The sequence below is a fragment of the Lepisosteus oculatus genome, chromosome 11 (assembly GCF_040954835.1).
Source record: "Lepisosteus oculatus isolate fLepOcu1 chromosome 11, fLepOcu1.hap2, whole genome shotgun sequence".
In the NCBI taxonomy this organism is placed as follows: Eukaryota; Metazoa; Chordata; class Actinopteri; order Semionotiformes; family Lepisosteidae; genus Lepisosteus; species Lepisosteus oculatus.
Window position 1 is genome coordinate 28,369,334 of NC_090706.1, and position 20,887 is coordinate 28,390,220.

At 44.3% G+C, this 20,887-nt stretch overlaps 1 protein-coding gene and 1 long non-coding RNA gene across 5 annotated transcripts in view; both read right to left on the reverse strand.

Annotated features, from left to right (window-relative positions):
- The window catches only part of ebf1a (EBF transcription factor 1a), a 193,793-nt gene that overhangs the window by 132,117 nt on the left and 40,789 nt on the right, over window positions 1–20,887 (reverse strand). The gene's annotated exons all lie outside the window — the stretch shown is intronic.
- On the reverse strand, window positions 1,510–20,235 carry LOC138241884 (uncharacterized). The gene is made up of 3 exons (XR_011191167.1): window positions 19,618–20,235; window positions 2,048–2,228; window positions 1,510–1,770 (listed from the first exon to the last, which is right to left on the reverse strand). It is a non-coding gene; the product is annotated as an uncharacterized lncRNA (long non-coding RNA).

Genomic DNA, 20,887 nt, shown 5'->3' on the forward strand with positions numbered 1-20,887 from the left:
TTTCTAGTTAAGAACTGACAGGAAAAAAAAGCTTCAGAAAGCAACATCGTGGATATAAACGACTAAACGGTCTGAATAGAATGGATAAGTCATCTTTAAAGAAAGATTTCCCTTTCCCACCTTTTCTAAGATTCTTTTAATGCTTCTATAGAAATGCTAATGGATAAGAACATTCCCAATCACGTTTCCTTTGTCCGAGAGGAGCTCTTAATAGAGGGAACAGAAATGAACTCTTCATCCTTTGTCCTTGCAAGGGAATAAATGCTGACGAAACACTAAAAGCAGAGTCAGATTTAGGAAAGCAGAAGGAAACGGAAGTCTGTTTCCCACACATTCCACCTCCATCACCTGGGCAAACGCATCCCCCAGCTTGTTCCAGGAAAGTGTCTAGAGCCGACCACCAACCGGCCTGATCTGCGCATAATTAAGAGCCAGAACCAAGCCACTCACGCAGAATATGAGCTAAAGGTATCAAGGACATCCAAAACCAGGCTGTATTATTCTTAAATCCCCTAAATCAATGATTAAATGACATAGTTATATATGTACTGGCTTAAAAGAGACACCAGTTTGGACACTGGCCATGAGCAGGGAGGGCGTATAAGTTAGTTGGCCGCGTCATCCCAGCTGCGATTTCTGCACACAACACGTCACTCCCGAACTGGAACAATTCAGACGTGACACATGTCAGACGCTCCTTGGGTTGAACGGCGGTAGTGGCGGACAGGCTGCCTAACAATGCCAACCAAGTCCCTGCGCGTATGGACAGCTATCTCATTTAGAAAACACAAACACACAGGCATCTACAGATTCTAACAGTCACCCTCCAGTTCCTTATGATCACCTCACAGGGGCTCCAGTAAGCAGTAAGTATAGGAGGAAGCGCTGTATGAGAACCACAGAATCACATGACTCAAGAGCCTGCAATTAATCTCAGTTCTCTCCGCCACACTGTACTACACCACCAGAACATACAGCCCGATTGTTTTGTACTTCATACATCTGCAGAATAATTAACTTCATTAAATTGTTTCTTATAAAACTTTTTTTAATCTTTATTATTTTTTTTTCTTGCGTGTTTGTTTGCGGTAATTGTATTTCCCACCACTGCTTAATCCAAATAAATTCAGCTTTATTTCTCGAAGCCGTTCACACAGTAATTTACATTTCTCATTAGAAAGCGAGGCCCTTCTGCTGTAGGGTCAGAAGGAGAAAATAAGAAAGTAATGAATATAAGTACAAAATATTACACTGCCAATTGGATGTTCTGCAAGGTAATATTGCACATAGTTAACTAATAGAACAAGTGATTGCATTTCTATGTTGCTGTGTTTTAAAGTGAAAACTTAATAAAGGCCTAAAACATGTTTCTGTGCAAAAAAAGAAAAAAACAGTCATCCTTTTATGGGGTTTATAACGAAACTTCGGGAAGGGTAACAATACCCAAGTTCAATCAGACTCGGCTGTCAGAAATTAGCACTCACTCCTGACATCATTTTCTCTCCTAAAACTCCTAAAAGACCCCCTACTCTCCCTCACATATTTACTTTTGCATCTCACCTCCACCTCATCTCCACCTCTCAGCTGCCCCCCGTCACTCCGCACTCTGCAAGGGGGGTCCCAGCCTCCTCGTCCCCTGGCCAGGAGGTCAGCCCTCAGCCAAGCGGGTTAAACCTCATTTTGACTAAACACCCCATCATCCTTTCAGTACACATAGTTCGTGGGCTTTGTTATCCCTAGTGAACTTCGTGGACGTGAACTTGAAAGTTTCTGAAAGAGAGACGTAAAATGGAAACGGATGACTCAAACAGAACCCATCCCTCCAGAGCAGCGCCTTGCCTCTTTTTATACTTTCAAAGAAACGTTCGGTTTCGCCCCCTGGTTCAAATTGGGAAGATCGAGTCCAAGCCCACTTTTCATTTTCTGCCTGCCTTCTCTGCTTCTGGAATACATTTCATGAAGACTTTAGATGCCAGCCAGGCTGGCACATTGCTCCGGCAGGTCAGTCCCCCACACGTACAACACACATTCACCCAGATGGACATACCTTGCCTGCTATTTGGATATTCGGAACAAAATCCTTTTAAATTAGTCAGCGTTCACTGCCCTCCTCTCAAAGATCTGAATGTTAATACATCTGGGTTTCGGACAAGCAGAAGGGTGTACAGCCTCTGAGGAAGTTCAGCATGCGTCTGCAACAACCTACTTGTGACACTCCTGTCGTTTTCCTGAAACATTAACAGCATGACAATGGCGCAGGGCGGTTATTCCAAACAAGGGAAAACACTATACAAATCCGTAATCTTCTTTGTGTGTGGACCTCCAGTGTGGTCTCCACCCCCGTGTACCCCAGATACCTGGGGAAACAAGGTCACGTACTCACTGGGCTTCACCGGCCTCATTTATCAAGGATTCAAATCAGTATAATTAACTGTATGTTTTCTTCCTGAGATAATTTTCTCCTCCCAGCCTCTAGCACCACAGCCTTGTCTGTGGGCTGCAGTATCTGTTTCCAATATTAGCGGAATGTTCTCCAGAGTGCTATCGATTGGGCAGTGATGGGCTGCAACCAGACACAAAACTAAACTAATTAAGCCCTGAGCAGGAAGAATGCTACCTTCAATACCGCTGGAAAGCACATTTAATTATTGTGTGGGTACAACAACGCGCAGATGAGCACAACGCTGGGGCAGAGAAGGGGAAAAAAAGGGCATGGCAGGGAGTATTGAGTACGAGTGGCCTTAGCTGTTGAGATTTAGTATCAAGTGTGAGAGATCTCGGAGGAACAGGAGAAAAAGAGTGAGGAGATCCTGCCCTCGTTACTCATATCGGTTTGGGAGGGGGAAGGGGAGGGAGGAGGGTCGCCGTACAGTGTCATATATTACCATACCAGTGTTTCCTGTTTTTTTTTCAGTCTATCTCCAGTTTTAATCTGCTTATTGATGACAAAAGCTCCACTGAAAGAGAAGAAAAAGCAACCAAAAAAAAGGTTCCAACTCATCACAATCATGGCCATTTTGAAAGCAGTGACTCCTTCTGCAAAGCTGGGGTGATAATGCCCCACCATCCCTCCAAACAACAAGAATCTCAAGGGCAGGTTAATAGAGATGATAACACTTGCGAAGGAAATGCAGAACAGTGTCACGCCAGCAATTTATTACTCACAGTTCAAAGTATTGCCTTGTTAAGAGTAAGACGGTCCGGTTAAGATGCAAGTCTAGCACACAACCTCGGCTGAATACGAATAAAGACGAATCAAGTCTCTCACTAGTGATTCCTTAGATATACCCTATATATTTGCTATTGCTGAGAGAATCCAGGCAAGTTATTATAATATTCAGAATTCAAAACAACTACAAAAAGCAGACACAAAGGCACCAACAAGATTCCCTTTTTTTCCTGTCAAATCCATCTGAGCAGGCGACTTGACGTCGCTCTTCTTTTGCGATAGAGTCGTCTGGCCTCTCCATCCACCCGCACGCTGAGCACGTCACGATCTCACACAGCCCACGGCCTCCTGGCCATCCAGGCCGCAGCTGGACGGTTGAGGGTTCGAATCTAGACAGGGCGGCGTTGCCCCCCTCCCCTCGAGCAAGGTAATCTGCTGCATAAACGGGGACGAACGCGAGTCACTTCGGATAAAAGCGCCAGGCGGATGAATCAATCATAGGTCAGGAGCCGCAGAGTGTGGGTTCCGTTTTCAAAACTACTTGAAAGGCGTCTTTCTGTTCTTTTTTTTTCCCTTGGCTTGCTGCTTCGTAGCTCCCTTCCACCTCTGATCTCCACAACCTGCCAGGCTGCCATGAAAAATGCTGCATAAAACAAGTGTCGGACTTGTGATCTTTAAGCACTGCGAGGCTGTAGAACATCAACTTTGACTCTCGTAAGCTCCCCAGATTAACAGGTAGGAGGAGAAAAAAAAACAGTAATAGGTCATTAAAATGCAGCATCACAAACTCCATTACCAGCTTGCTCTGAAATGAGTTTCTAGTAAAAGAGTGTAGTATTTCTCAGATGCTACAATGCACCGAAGAGTCATTTCTTTTTTTTTTTCCTAAGGTCTTTGGCCACACAACATCTCAGTCCGCCTCCCACCTTCTCAGTAATAGCCTTTTTAATATTTTTAAGCGACGCACGCTGCAGTAATGGATGGTTTTCTACAAATACTGACAAGCGTTCTTGTAGGACCAGCGATGCTCAGAGAAAATAATGACAGTGGGAAAGGAAACTGTGTTCAACTGATGACACTGGTGCCAAAGCACCATGAAATGCGGTTAATTAAAGTAGGCAGGACCAATTCTGAGAGGAGTCACGTTAATCGGCCATAAGATGACACCAATAGGTAATTATTTTCTTCGATGCCATCCATGTCTTCTGAAGCAGTTCACCCAGTAGAGCCAGTTTGTGCATCAGACACCCCCAGACCTTCAAGACATCGGTGTCTGCTCCAAAATAAACAACAATCACTGCAGTTTATGCAGCGATCCATCACGGTTTCCTTGCACGAAAAGAGAAAACCCGATTAAGATGCTAACATCTCCCGTGCTGGGCCACGAAGGCCTCAGTTTATCAAATCAAAATCCGAATTGTTATTTTTTTTTCCAAATAAATAGCTCAGGTTATGGGAAAAAAAAAAAACTTGTTCTGTATTTTTCCATTCTATGTTTCTGAATCAAAACAGCACAAAGGAGCAAAAGCAGAAAAAAAAAACCTGTTGTTAAGAAAACTGATGCTCTGGCTCTGTCAAAAAAAAACATATGGAGGCCAAGAGAGGATAATATTTGGCACCGTCTTGACATGTTTGTCATTTGAAAACTATTTTTGCAAAACCCTAAAAAAAAAACAAAACAAACAATCCTCCAGCTTTGCAATTTAACTGTGTGCCCTTCACGGAGAGAGAGGGAGAGGAGGAATGTGGCGAGAGAAGTTATTTTCAAAACAGAACAGCAAAACAAAAGCTGAAAATACAATTGTGTTGTTGTGGCTGTTTAGTTTGTGAAAACATGAAAATATGTTTAGCACATTTAACCCCACTGATTTTTATTCTTTGTTTTTAAATAGAACCACTCTGCTGCCCTCACAGCCCTTCTCCAGTTCAGCAGGGGAAAAAAAAACCCACTTTACTTAGCACATCACACAGAAAGCCTTCTCATGAGTTAAACACGTTGATGAGAGAGAAATTGTGTTAATGCTGCATGGAGCGTTTTTTGCAAATTAACCCCCTTCAAATTTTTCCTTCCTGTGAAAACTTCGTAAGACACGGTATTTCTCATTCGAGTGAACTGGTAAGGATCCAGCCGGAAACTTTCTGGGGGGAGACCGATAGGCTGATCAAGGTCAATGCAGAGGTGGTGCCCCCTTCACTCTGTCCTGTGGGTGGGAATTCTCTCTCGCTGGTCTCTGCTTTGGTCTGACACACATCTCTGAGCCACTGAGCCATTGTGGAAAGCCTGCAAAGCTCAAATACTCTGCAGGGGAAAGTGAGCTCCACTCTCATCCATCCATTTTCTAAGCTCTTGTTCGGTACAGAGTTGCGGAAGAGCCCCAGCCTATCCCAGCAAGAAATGGGCACAAGGCAGGGCACACCCTGGACATCAGTCCACTGCAGGGCCACACAGACGCAAAGGAGCCCACACTCACACCAGGGCCAATGTTCTCAGAAAATCACACTTTGGACTGTGAGAGGAAACTGGAGCACCCAAAGGAAACCCACAAGGACCTGAGGAGAACATGCAAACTCCACACAGACAGCATACCCCAGGCGTGGAATTGAACCCAGGCCCCCAGCGCCCGAGAAAATGCAACACTAACCGCAGTGCCACCATGCCACCCACAAGCTTGACTCATCCCATTCAGAAATCTAGGAGAATACTTTTACATGTAAAGTTCCACATGGATACCAAACAAACAAACCATTCAGTTATCCCGCTAGCACACTGTGGCTTTTCTTTCTGTCCTGTTGTTTCAGTGGGGATCTTCGGTTCTCACATGTACCCATCTGAAACCAGTCTATCACGAGCCTCTGCTAATGGAAACCAAATGTGTACCCAGGAATTGTGTAACCATAGCTGTGCAGTTCTTGGCAGCATTGCTGGACTGGGGCACTCTCAGACCAATTACACTGTATTTATTTAAAATACCAGCAGTGCAGTTGATCCTTTTGTGCTAAAGCTGGGAAACATATATATATATACACACACTAATCGAGAAGTTATGCCAAGGCAGTGAGAAAGATTAGACAGGTTCTTTCCTCTGCTTGTAACAGACAAATTAAGCCATCGTTTCGAAAATTACATTCTTTGTGCTGATTGTTTAACATGGCTATTCTGCTGAGATTCTTTTTCTTCTCAACTAAAACAGTTTGCTAACAAGTCTGACATTCATACTTTGCCTTGAGAAAATTATTAATCGTTTCACTGTTTGGATTACTACTTTTCCTGCTCTTAAAATGTCACTTAATCTAACCATTTTCCTTCATGGTTTCATTAATTGGTGGCATTTTCAAAGGACCGCAATGTATGTGAAAGTGATGTGGAGAGATTTAATAAACGGATTAATTAAAGATTTGATATGCATTGTAACTTAGTTTTCTCTGGCACAATGAAGAAAAATCACATTTTCTGTGTCCTATTTATAGTCTATTGTACACGTGCATATTTATTGTAAGAATTCCAGAAGCTGCAAACGAATCATTCTTTAGTTGAATCTTAACAACAGGAGGATGAAGCTGTGAACTTATTTCTCTCCTTCCAATCAGTTTGGACTACAGATCTGAGGGAAAGGCGTCACTTATTCTGCTGTGAGACATGCATATCTTTAACAACACTTTTGTTTTTTTAATAATCTTTGACACATTCAAAGGAAGCTGAACTGAAAGTTTTCTCTAGGCAATTCTTTTTTTCTGTGTTTTTAAATTTACACCTTGCTTCAAATTTACTTCCACGTAATACATGTTATAGGCAGGGGGTGATTAAGGACTGGGCTGTCAATCATTCACCACATTCGATTTGTACAACAAATGTTTTTTTACAATGTGGGTTGCTAGGCAAATGTTTTAAGAGTGCACTGGATATTTGCAGGCTATTAGTTTGCTCTCTGCACTGCAGAAATGCCAGCGCAGTTTTCCATCTGAACGCAAACCTGATTTCACCCAGAACGTGAAACTTAAGATGCTTCACTTCGGAACTCTGCTTTCACAGCGACAGAAGAAAGAAAACACCACCACCACCACTTCTGATGTGCGGGAGACGAGTGAGTTGCTCAGAGTTATGTTAGTTAATGAAGTTCTTGGATCCAGATTCCTTTAGGATATGGTTTTTATTTGGAAAATAAACCCACCAGTAAAAGACACGATGTGGCGACATTCAAAGAGGCATGAAAAGTAATCTCTTACTCGCTACACAAGAAGTGAGGTTGTGCCCAGGAGGAAATGGAGCTCTGTAGGAGCCAGAACTCAAACCAGTTCCCTAACAATGCGCATTCCTCTCATTAGTGTGCGTGCACTGTGGAGGACAGCATCTGTGAATCCTTCACTCCAGGGCAGGACTCAGGCTGCTCTGTGTTAATCAGCACCCACAAAACCGGACTGCAGACCACAGAAAAATACATCCCTCTCCAGAAAAAGAAAAAAACGCTTGAACATAAGCCAAGACTACCATAGTAGGATTAGTACATTTAACTGTCAGAAGTAATCAAAGATAAATATTAGTAACAATCTGGAGTCTGATCTCTACCGAGTGTGTGATGCTTAAGACACAGGTTTATTATTAAGCCAACATGTTTGTGTGTGTTTTTTTTAATTTGCAGACTAAATAAAGCTGATTTTGAAAGCCAGATCATTGAGGTAAACGCTCAACAAAACAACTGGCAAAACCCTGACAAATGCAGAAAAGGCATCTGCCCCACGAACTGCTCACCAACCGATATCCAGCCTGCAGCTGCTGGGGTTCATGGGAAAACTTGCATTGTGGGAGATGGCATCTGTTGACTGTACCACAATGCCATTGCACTCATTGGGAGCCCATAACTTATAACTTAAACACCTTATTTCATGGTGTGGTCGAGTGCAGTAGAAGGAATGGGAACAGTCTGACTTTATCAATGGGAAAAAACAGTTAAGGTGGCACATAACCTGCAGATAGTAACTATCACTAATTGACTAATTGATTAATTGACAGAGATTGAGACAGAACAATCCTTAGTGCACACAGAGCCTAAGCAAATTCAGAAAACAAGTCTAGGGAAGACAAAATTCTCAAACACAGGAGTCCACCATCCTGCAGGGAAGTGTGCTCATGGGGGAGGTGAAAGGTCAATGCATTTACCACTTACACTCTGTGTTTTCTTTCGCCGAGGAAACACTTTAAAAATCGCGAGGCAAAAACATAAAGAGATCGGAATGAAACATGCTCTTTTTTCAAGCCCAAAGAGCAACAACTTTGTGTCGCTTTAGATTACAGCTTGACAAACAGATTGGAGAAATGAGATTTGTTAAAAAAAAAAACAGTGGTCGTAAATAATTGGCACAGCAGGCCGGGAATTATTTTAAGTGATACACAAGGAGCTGTAAGTGACTAAGAGACCAATAAATCTGTGTTAGTTTTATCCCCCAGTCATTCAGTTCACACAGAGCAGAGCAGGGCCTCCCTCCCCCGAGCATGACCTGTCACTCAGGCAGGCTGTGCGTGTGTGAGAGAATAATACTGATCTGAAAAAATAAAAAGGCTACATCTCACGCCTGGCATGTAGCACAATTAAATCAAATTTCAAGCCACGGAGGCTTTCGACAGCCTTGTGCTTTCTTCACATGTAATGACACACCCCTCCTGCCTTTTTTGTTCTTGCACGAGGTTTTCAAGGGAATTCGTAAACATTTGGTACAAACGCAAAACTGTCTGGCTCACTCACTGAAATATCGAAAATCCCAACTCTGAGCCCCCAGGTCCGGTGAAAAAAAGGAAACCTACAGCTTCGGAAAAGGGGAGTTCTGCCTTCGCCACTGACCTCGTTGTGCTCTTATGCCCATGTTTGTTCTGGGAGGATGCTGGGGAGTGCACGGCCCTCACTGTGCGGAGCTAAGGTTCGAGTGGGGAGGTACTTTGGTAAGAGGAACAAACCAAGGCTGATTCCATGCTGAGAAGCAGAATGAGCTCTCACTCCTGAAGACGATGCTGCAGCCAAACCAATTTCTTATTTCTGCTCTCCAGCACAGAATGAACCACAAACTGTTCCTCTTGCTGTTTTACCTGTACCCTGACATGAAACAAAAAAAGAATTACAGGACAACTGTTGCAGCTTTTCGCTCCCATTTAAAAGGGCTTATTTTTTTTCTTTTTAGTCTCTCTGTGCCGGTACAAATTCAGAACCCTGACGACACAAAAAGAACAATCTCCTCTACGTCGTCTCTTTCTGGATTTGCTCCGTTTCTAAAATTCCGATCACCTGCCACTCAGATCTTGTCGCCAAAATGTTTTTACACTCTCACACACAAAATGGCAAAGCTACCTGGAGTTTTCACCATGTACCATTTCTTTTTCGTATCTTACGGAAAAAGTCCCTTTAATTCTAAAAGTAAGTAGTTTTATTCCCATCACATTTTTCACGTGCAACTTGCTCCCTCAGCTGACCTGAATAAGAAGACTTATAAACAAGAGGCGGATATCTGGCCCAGCTGGCCTGTTTGGTAGTTAGGAGTGAATCCATCCAAGGGTCTCATCCTCATCTTTAATGATGCCGTGGTATCGGCTTCAACCACACTGTTGTCCCACACCCCCACAATCCTTTGTGCAAAGAAGTGCCTCCTGTCCTGACTTGAAGGATCTCACCCAGCTGTGTCTGAGTATCAGTTCCAACCAATCTGTCTGGGAAGCTCGCTCCACACTCCCACCACCCTTTGTGTAAAGCTCTCGCTTTTAGAAGCCCTTCCAAGCTGTTTCCTCTTGTGTCCCCTGGTCTCGGTTTCTGTGTGCATGAAAGTCGGGGTTCCGCCACCCTGGACCTGTCGTCTCAGGGAGTCAAGGTGACGGGCAGCGGCCCCAGCAGGCTCAGCCTCGGTGCACAGGCCTGCGACGGCAGCTGCAGCCGGCCTGCCTTCCTCTCTCTCTCTCTCTCTCTGGGGCCCGGCTGGGCGCGGCGTGAAGGTCAAGCGCCGCGCGGGGGGGAAACAGCGGCCCTCCCGCCCGCCGCACGGCGCACATTTTCCTTGTATTGTCATCCCAGTGATTGATAACGCCGTCCGTTAACGCGAGACGATTGTCGGCTTTTCCGGGACAAATTATAAAAAGAAACAAAAGAAATCGACACGCCCTGCTTCGTCGAGGGGCTCGCTGGCCCGAGTGGGTTGAGTCTTTTTCTGCATTTGAGGAAAACAAACATAGAAAAACATCCAGGTTTCCCTACTCCCATTCTCTCGCACACTGCATGGCAGGACTGAGCAGATCTATATGACTTTTACTTTTTTTGTTTGTTCAAATTTTTTTTTCCAGTTTTTTTTTTTTTGTGCCGTTCTGTTTTCCTCTTAAATTAATCCTGGAAAATTCTCCTTTTCCTTCCCAGGCCTCGATGTTGCCAAGGCTGTGCGAATCCGACAGCAGGCTGCCCTTTTTTCCACCATGATCTGCAGGGAGGGACTGTGTTAAAAGTCCCGGCACCAAGACATTTTCAGCAAACAAACAGAGACTGCATCCACCGCTGTTTTGACATTCAGGAAATTTTTTTGTTATTTTATTTTTTTCTGTTCGCCAGCAAGTTGGAGCCCCTGATCTTTGAAGCCTGGTCATGTGGGAGCTGGTCTCTGCCAGCCTCACTAACGGAGGGAGGTTCAGGCTGGGAAACCTTTTCTGAAAGCACAACCTCTTTGGTATCAGTACCCTATAAGCCCAAGATTTGTCCTCCTCTTCAAAAAAAGCAGACACCGTACAGATAAACAGAGAGGTACAATCCACGCGCCCAGCGTCAATAATAGAGTGCTGTGTAACTTTAATATACTGCTTCTCTAATAAGTGCCTGGTCTGATTTATTATCTTTTAAAAGTTGTGTTTATGAAATCAGGTCACAGCACAGCTCCCAGTCCCCTACAGTGAACAGGAAACCAGGAACTGCTGCAATGCTGGCGCTGTGCCACTGGGAGTAAAGATTCAATCTGACCGTAATAGAAGGTGATTATTGAGGACTAGCAGGCACATGATGGATGCCTTCCTGTGAAAAACGACAGCCATGCTCTGTGTCAGCTGCCTTCATGTTGCTCAAATGATACAAAAGCCCAGAGTTTTAACTTAATGTATTCCATGAGTTGTTGTTTTTTTTTGTGGGGTTATGGTTTTTTTTTTCTGTATCTGTGTAATGCTAAATGCCTCTACTGATTTAACGGACCAACAGCTACAATTAACACTGTACAACCCAAATGCTTTAGCACAAAATTCATTTATTGGGTGTAAGATCTACTCAGTCATTTACTGGACTTTAGAGCAGAAGTTCAGGAAAGTGACACAGGCGCCAATTATCACCGATCCTAGCTGCCAGGCTATAAATACAGGCCTTGCGTCCAGCCTATCCCAGCAGTCCTTGCACTAAGGCCCCTTCCTCCACCCCCTTCACCCCCACTAATCCGGTAACCCCTTCAGTTGTTGGGGCGGGAGGAGATTCTCACAGCTCCATCCTCCTGATCTGGCTGACGACCTTCAAGCTGGGCTGCAAGAACACCCCCGATCTGAACTGACTAAATATCAGAGCTGGCTCTGCCCCTCTCCCAAACACACTGATGTAGTTATCTGTACGTCCCCAAGGTTCATCTTCTCCTCCTCTTTGTTCACCGGGCTCCACGTGATGAACCAGTTGCCTCATGCAGTTTCCCTAAATCACAGAAGCTCCAGGAGCTACCCCTACAAAATCCCAAAGCCGGACAGCTGTGCCTCAAAACCAGGCGGGTCAAAGCCACCTATCAGCTAACGTTCTGTGTTTCTGGCTTTTGTATCTGTGCTGGAGTTTGTAGTGAACATGTGGATGGTTGGTAAATTAAGGACAGGAGATTTCAAGCAAGGCGGTCTGAGAGCCTTCCCCAACGCTCGAAAACTGCTCCTAACATTCTCAACCCCGAAAACGAAACCCTGATATATCCCAGCACTGTATGGGGTAAATATAATTAGTGAGAAAGATGCAGCGGAGAAATGCCTAGCAGAAGACAAAGAGAAGTTTTTGTCTTGCCACAAAAAGCCAAGATTTGTTTTGCAGGTACTGTACCAGCCTCGGGGTCTGCGGCTTTCATTGCTCTTGTAAAACTGCTGCGTTAACGTGAGGCATTATGGATCCCTGAAACACAAGCAAAAGCACAGCTGAGAAACGACAGGCCCCTGTTTGTTGCCTGAGCCCTTCGGTACAGCCCCCCTCGAATCCACCCCCCCAAGCCACAAAAACATACATTCCACTCAATTACCTCACAGTTAAAAGATTTAAAAGCACATCCTCTGGATCTCCTCAGGCCTGCTCCTGAGCTCGAGCCAGGGTCCTCCTTCACAGGAAGTAATCCAGAGGCGCAGGGAATTCATCACTCAAATCCCCTAAGTGTCTGCCTCTGATACACTAACAATCTCTTCACCTCTCTGTCCCACAGTGCGTTTCGCCTCCTGGAACCTCAGTCTGCACTGGGAGCCTTCAGTCAGCCGCCGTCTGGTAAGTACAGACTCTTCGGGACAGCGCGTTATCTCACGATGGGCCTGGCCTTTGCACTCCACACGGCAATAAACGAAATTAAAGAGGACGGAACTCAAGAGCGCAGATTACGAGCTGCAGCAGAAGCTTTTTTTTTAAAAAAAAGGAGGGGAGGGGGGGGGGGACCGATCTCAAAACTCGCAGACAGAAAAAGAGGCTGGAGTAAATCGGTTCTACAGAGGGAGATGCGTATTCACATACGTGAAAAAAAGAAAAGGACAGGGGAAAGAGTGTGTTCATTCTGCTGACGCGCTGATGGCTTTTCTGTTATTCGTCTAAATAAACTGCATATTTTTCTCCCCTTTTGGTTTCCGGTGAGGGCTCTGATGGTTACTCTAAAGTCAAGCAGAACCGATTTGTTTATTTATTCATTAAGTATGTAATTATATTCTATTTTTGGTTTACGTCGTTTTAGAAGGGTGTATGATCATGAGCTTAAACCCTATTTTAAGAACAAGGAGTCCTAGTCAAGACTGGGCTTATGTGGGAGGCATTTTCCCTGACGACCTGAATCCCCCAGCTTTGCCGAGTGTGCGCGTTCCCACACCTTAACCAACAAAGCAACAAACGTCACCTGAAGTGGCGTGTAAGTGATACAAAGCTTTGCTTCCCAATGATCAAAAAGCCAAGGCAAAAAAAAAAGGACAATTGTTTTCTGTGTCCTTCCCCTCAAATGTTTCTAAGTAGGAGGGGACAGAATATAGAGGTTGATTAAGGACAGTTTTTCCCCTGCACAGCTATGCACTGTGTGTGAGAGGGGCAGGTCTTGGGAAACAGTGAAATAAGTGTCGAACACTCTCAATATGCTCTGACATCACGGACCTATGAACTGCGCAGTGTAAGTATGATGGAGACTGTAGCAGCTGCAGAAACATCGACTTCATTTACAGGAAAATTACTGAGACAGCGCCCACTGGAGTAGGATGTCCACTGTAACAGGGCTGTGCCACTCCAAGTTCTTCACCTCACATGCTCGGCCTGAAAAATCGCCCACGAACCCTCGAGGAGACTGTGGGTCACTGGAGCCCAAACTAGAGGACGCCTTTCTTGTGGTTTGACAATCCACACCAAACCAGAAAAAAACAATGCCTTTGGGGGCCTGTTTTTGAATTTGTGAGCGTAGAGTTTGGTGTGCGCCTGTGTAACAACTGAGTTGTGCGATTGTGTTTGTACGTGTGTGTGTGGCGCGCGCGGGGGGGGCTTGTGTAACACTTTGTGCTAAAAATGAACCTAGCGAGCGAGTGTTTTGCTAAGGAAGCTGCAGGCGAATCGACTTCCTGTCACTGCGAGTGTCTGATTTCTGTGGTGCGCGGTGTCCCGGGGTCCGGCCAGATGTGGGCTGTGAGTCGCTAGCGGAAGCCCAGGTCGCAGACCCCCCGCTGTAGCGTCCTCGTGATAGCTGGCCTGCATCCTCAGATAGTATATTTTTGTTAGCCAACCGCCCGGAAGCCCTCTGCCACTCGATTTGTGTTTTTGATCCTCCTGTAGCTTTTTCGGGACATGATGACAGCATCTCTACATTTTCTGTTTGCTTTGGGGTGGAGGGGAGTGTAGGGATGGGGACGGGGTGGGGGGGGTAGAGGGGTCTGGGCAGATTCCTGTCCTGATATCTGCTGTGATGCAAGGGACCGAACCCTGCCCACACTGGCTTCTATTTTAAGGCTCATTTTTGTTCCATTTCTATTGTCGCTGGAGAGCAGTGCTTTACGGCTTTGGTATGCATTCTATTTTTATGAAGATTTCTGTTACATTTCTGTTTCGTTTTACTCATTTCACGGGTGGGTTTTTTTTTCGAAGACAAACGTTAATAAAGACTCCAGACTGGGCTGCACAGAAACATAAGGGGCGCTGATGGCCGGTTTATTTTTATCTCCCCTTGCACGATAAAAGAACAAAAAAAAACCCAGCTAACTCAGTGTGCCGGTGTCTTGATTTAATTTGTTGTCTTTTCCCCACACACAGAAAACTAAACACATTGGGAAGACAGATTGATGCTTTAAAAAAGGCAGGGATTCTTGTTTTAGTCTCAATTGCAAGGCACTCCAATTACAGGACTGCGTGCGGAAAAAAAAAAAACAGTGTTTGCGGCAGTTCTGATCTGACGACATCATTTTCAGCAGAGCACTTAGGAAGCAATATCTGTGAAGAGAATGTCCAAACAATTCTGAGATGTGTGAAAACAAAAGACCGTTGTGACTGGCGCAGCCGCGCGCCGAAAGAGAGTTGTTGTTGGGTTTTTAGTTTGCCTCATTTGAAAAGCAAATTTGTAAAAGATCGTGCGGCGGGAATTTGGGGGGGGGGGTGTCCTGGTACTCGTCGCCCTCTTGCCTGTTTCAAAGCAACACCCCTTTATCGGGGTCTCAAGACAGGTCTTGAAAGAGAGAGGGGGGAAGAAACATTTTCCTTGCAGAGAGCCAGCATTTGTGTTTGCAATGAATTTATGATATTCTTCCAAAGAATCCAGGTCAGGAACACATTCTCAATTTGTAACTTGCATTTTGTCTTTAACTAGATCAGGGCTGTAATAAATCAGCGCAGCCTATACTTTATTTATCGGTGGTGTGCATGCTTCTCCCCCAGTTTTAAGAAAATAAACAAGCGCGCTACTGTAAGTTATGGGAACATAAATCCACTGTACTTTTTTAGTAATTTAACTAATTAGCATCTCAGTGTTCTTGTGCACCTAAATTACAGCACATTAAACATAACGGGAAAATAAGCCTGGAAATTTATGATCTCTCATTTGCAATTCCTAAAGCAAAAAACTGTAAATTCAGACTAACTAGCAGCATTATAGATGGGGGGGTGTTTCTGAAGAAACTATTAACGAGCCCTGAATTATTTTGTCTGACAAAACTATATCTTTTTAGCATAAATAAAGATTCCGTCGGCATTACTATTACTATTGGTTCTTTTATTTTCACTCCCGACCTCTCTTTCTCATGCGATTGAAGACTCCGTGTTTTTCTGAAGGAGCGTTCTTGCTGTTTTTCTCTCGTTGCCTCGGGTGAAAACCTGTCTGACACAGGTCTGTCGACGCATGAGCCACAAAGCATCTAACGCAGAGCAGCGCTCAGACTTCTGCACCTGTAATTAGATGGTTGTGGGTTCAAATCCCAGGTGAGCCACTGTTTTTCAGAACCCTGGGAAAGGCCCTTCACTTATATCGTTCCAGTAAAATATTCAGCTGCATAAAAGAGTCCAAATGTAAGTCACTTTGCATACAATTGTTAGCCAAATAAATTATTAAGGACTGATAACCCTGCATTGCTAAAACAATGTGAAAAACGCAATCAAAATCATGTAAGGCTACAAGACACAATTAATTAACCTCATGCATTTATATAGCAAAATTAAGCTGAGAACCCATCCCAACTAGTACACACAGAACAGGTTCCAATTCACTCACTACTGAAGTGCAGCCACCACCTGTTTGTTTATTGTTCCAGTAAAATACCCAGCTGTATAAATGGGTACGAATGTAAATCGCTCTGAATAAACGTGTCAGCCAGATAAAGAACTGTAATGCAGGGAAATCTGAATGGAGCTTCGGAACGCCTGCCCACACATTATTCACTCCATTCTACAGTATGTCTGCACTGCTCGTTTCTGCAAAGGCAGGCTACTGCATCACATGCTTCATCAAATTCCTCTGATTCCACACTCCTGCATTTTCTAAAGTCATCAGCTAAAAGGAAACATTGTTCCTTCTACTGCTGCCAATGATCATGATTGAATATATAAGTGTATCAAACACTTAGATTTACTTGTCTTTTATAGTTAGTCTCCGGATATCAAGAACACAGTAACAGTGTGGATGTAGTCAGCTCCCAGACAGGCCTCTGTATTGAACACAAGAGTCACACACCTGACTACAAGATATTCTCACTGCTACAGCGTAGCAGCCTGGCGTTTCTCTATGCTTTTACTGCCCATTAAAGAAACCCAGTGTTGAGATGTGTCTTACAGCTTGGAGATCATTAGGACCTATTTGAATGCAGTCAATAGAAGACATAAATAAACCAGTCTTCTCTGTTATCAAATCCCGCGGAGCAAACAGACATTTTTTTAGTATAACCACTGCAGTTCAAAATACTGTGAATGGGCTGTAATTTTTCAGCATCAGACATATTTAAAAAAAAAGATCAAGATTTCTCCACTTTTGAGGGTAAGAAGGTAACTGCACATGAACCTTTTTGGGTTAAACTTCAGGTTCAGTAAGATGAATGCTCAAAGACAAATGAAGCCTTCCTAAACTTGCCTGCTTGTCCAGGGCAAAAGCAGAACTTCTCACACACAGGGCCTACAGGAAGTTTAAGCAGCACAAATTCTCTCCACTGAGAAATCCCAGCTGGCCCAAAACACAAGAACTGAAAGCCAGTTTAGGTGGAACTACTGTATGTCATATGAAAATATGGTTTTGACGGAGACGGATAGATATCTTAGAATGAACATCTTCACAAGTTATGTTAGGTGTTAAGATCGGCAGTTGCAAAGAAGTATGGGAATGAATATTAATTAGCTTCTCTTCCAACCACAACCGTCTTAACTCACTCTGCTTTTTTGTGCATTTGAGGTCAATGGCTAGATATCCAGGCAGATTTGATGAGGCTTACACAAATTCTTTTCTTTAGCAGCTCATTTCAAAGGGATGCCGTCCTTCTGGGGTTAATTGGTACCAAGTCATCACAGGACAGGCCGTCGTAAAAGTCGAAAAAGAAGAGCGATGACAAACGTTCAGCTGACAGACCACAGAAAACAATGCCGAAAGGTCGTTAAGATTTAATTGTAATGGAATTTGTAATTTGATGATGCAATAATCCAGGGATCCAGGAATCTCAGGCTTCAATAAACTACAGTGGGGCAAAGGATGTCATTAAGGTTTTATGGAGAAGGCGGCTGTTGCCCAGGAGACTGGAAGTGAGAGACACATCGGCCACAGAGTCAGAACGCCCCCCCATCACGGTTCTCCAGCACTCTCTCAGCAAACCTACTGAATTCATTAATTGATTAACTGACAGACTGATTGGGTGATTGGTTGGTTAAAGAAAGTTTTTAATTTGGCTTTAGATTCTGTGTGAATGGCACAGTCTAAGCCTGGAATTACAGGTTTTACCTGCCCTTACAAAAATCCAGGGTGTCCCTCCTTTCTTTTTCATGTTCACAGCCAGAAAAGTGGAACGTAAAACAGGAGATGATGGGAGCTGCTTCTGATAAATCCGCTCCCGGTTGGTTCCTGTCACCCACGCGGCGCTTGGGCTGTAGTCGTGGTTTTTGAAAGTGGGGCCGATTATTTTTTTTCCCTTGAATGATGTAACGGCAGCGAACGTATTCTTTTTAATTGCAATGCAGCTATTGAAGGTGGTCTGACCTCTTCCTGTGGCGGCACCGTGTCGAATGTGAAAACAGCTCTGGGACCGGCTCATCGGGTGCCTCTCGAATTCGGCTATGGCCACGCAGCAGTGGAACGTGCACAGGGCGGTCTCTCCCAGCAGCGCAGCCCTTAACCCCCTAATCCACCCTCCCCCAGAGCCCCCTGTGAGACCCAGCTCTGAGACGGCTAGCATTACAACACGCACAAGCTCTGTGACTGGACATTACCTTAAAACACACTCCCACTTATCACCCCAAAATTATGACCACCAGATATCCCTTCGCAAGCAGACACACACTGGTATACAGCCAGGTGCATTATTAAATGAAAATGTAACCAGAGTATTAAAGAGGCACATGCATGATCTCATAGATCCTTGGAAATGTCATTTTCATATACTGTACAGTTTCTGATTGCAAAGATGGCAGTATCTACCAGTACCTAGGGTTCAAATGTCTTCATTTAAACTGTTAAAGATATACTTGGACTGGTATCACAAGGCAAACAGCATTGCCTTTTCTTGCCGAAATCATCTTAAATTTAAAGCACAAGGGGTAAAACCCAGTTACGCACATATTCTGAAGTGCTGAAAAGATCAGGAAACGGATCAGCACTCAGGGGCTGTTAGAGATATTTCTCCAGCTCGGGAAGAATGCCTTCCGCCCCCCCAGACTGAGGGGCGCACCGCTCTTCTCCAAGAGCCGGCTAAGACCTCTAACCTTTCTTTCCTGGCTACGGTCACGCCAAACCAGAAACAGGCAAACCACAGGCCATGCTTATTAGCACTCGCCACCCCAACCCAAAACAGCACAGCCATCGCCCGACACACTGCACACCCACTCCAAATCACCACAAATGAATAAACCCATATATATAGTAGTGTCTATTTTACTTTTGCAAAAAAAAAACAAACGACTTTTAATCCATTAAACACTTCCAGGTTTCAAGGTGCAATATTTTAGACGTGAAATAAAACTATCCTAAGAAATGGATTATATGCAATATGCATTGCAATATATACCTACATAGAGACGCAGATAAAGCCCGACACATAGAGAGCGACACATTGATGTAAATCAATAAATAACATTTTGAGGGAAGAATGGACAAAAGGTGCATAAACCCAAAAAAAAAAGCCAGAATTTCCCTCATAGCTGTGTGGCTTTTAGCTAACACAAACAGGCCAACAGCTGATATTGCAATACGATCAGGGACTGAGGAACGGAGAGAGCTCCACACAATAGGAGCGATCATACCGTTTTATTAAATTCCAAATCACCTCTATTGAGCTCGGTCATTAAGAATAAATATCTCCTCTCCGGCTTCGCGGGGAAGCCAAAGGATTTTTGCTTAACCTCACGGGGTCATGTTATAAATTCTGGCTGAATTATTCAGCGCGATCGCTAATCAATACAATTTGGCAATATATAAATTTCTTACTTTTATTATTATTTTTTTGTTTCCTAAAAGGCAGCACGCTGGAGGCGGTAAGCAATTATGGAAATTGGACCCAGGCGGCACTCAATTCCTTTTCTCACCGGAGATCTGCGGCAGCGCCTTGACGGCTAATCGATTAGTGCTCTCATGAAAGCAGCAGCGCGACCTCTGACCCCTGCGGAAGCTCCCTGCCTGACAGCTGACGGTGGGGGGGAGTTCTTGATCCGACCGAATTAGAAAATTGCTCCGCTGTCTCTCACTTTTGCGTTGTACTGGTTTTGTTTTTACAAAACAAAAGGGGGGACTTTCGTTTTACCTTAACCGGGACGTTGTCTTAAACTGTGACGTTGCAATTGTGAGGTACTGTGCAACGCAGTAACTAATAATACAAAAAGGAAACAATCCCTATTATCATTTTTATTGCATGAGACAATGAAACATATATTTAGATTTCAATGGTAGAATGGTATGACATAATTATATCTGATACGGCGCGGTTAAATGCCGAACAGATAAAGAACAATGGATCGGTGCTCCGAGAGAGCGCGGCTCCTTTGTTTTGACTGTGCTGCCGTGAGATGGGTGAGGTCCGTCTCCAGAGAGGCTGGAGGAGCATGTTCACCTGTTTCACCGACCGCCTTTAATTCCAACCAGATGAAGCTCCCGACAATGAAACTGAAGCTCTTAAAGGCGAGTAAAAAAAAAAAAATGACACGCAGCCTGGACTGGAATGGCTGTAGGGATGCGATCGTGGTCGTTAGGCATTCAGAAATGACTTGAACCCATCTATGACAGGTAGTCAACCTACATGAAGTGTTGTCATGAGCTTCTGCCTAGCGTGTATTTTGTATCTAACCACTCGCAACAGACAGAAACCAGGGAATGAATAGAAACGAGTGTAATAATAATAATAATAATAATAAATCATATGTTTAATTTATTAATAATACTAATTATTATTATTATTATTATTATTGTTGTTGTTGTTGTTGTTGTTAGCATTAACAATGATAATATTTTATGGGTAGAAGAGCCAACTCATTCGAAAAGCACCAGCAATCACCCATGGAAGTCAATTTCCATGGAGTTGGGGATAAGGCATGTCGTGCCCAGGTCAGAGCCAGAGAGACAGTGGGCACTCCCAGTGCAGTAGAGCCGCGCCTCGCGTGTCAAAAACACCCAGAAGCCCAAAGACACCGGGAGCCACCGTGGCCACTGGCCACAGCTCCGCTGCGGACGCCTGCAGCTTGATCACACATCACTGGGTTTAACGCCGTTCTGCCGCAATTTCCCCCTGCAGGGAGCGGAGTCATAACTGGGTTACGTCAAAGGCAAAGCAGCCAGCTTTAACAGTGGAGGGAAAGTACCTTG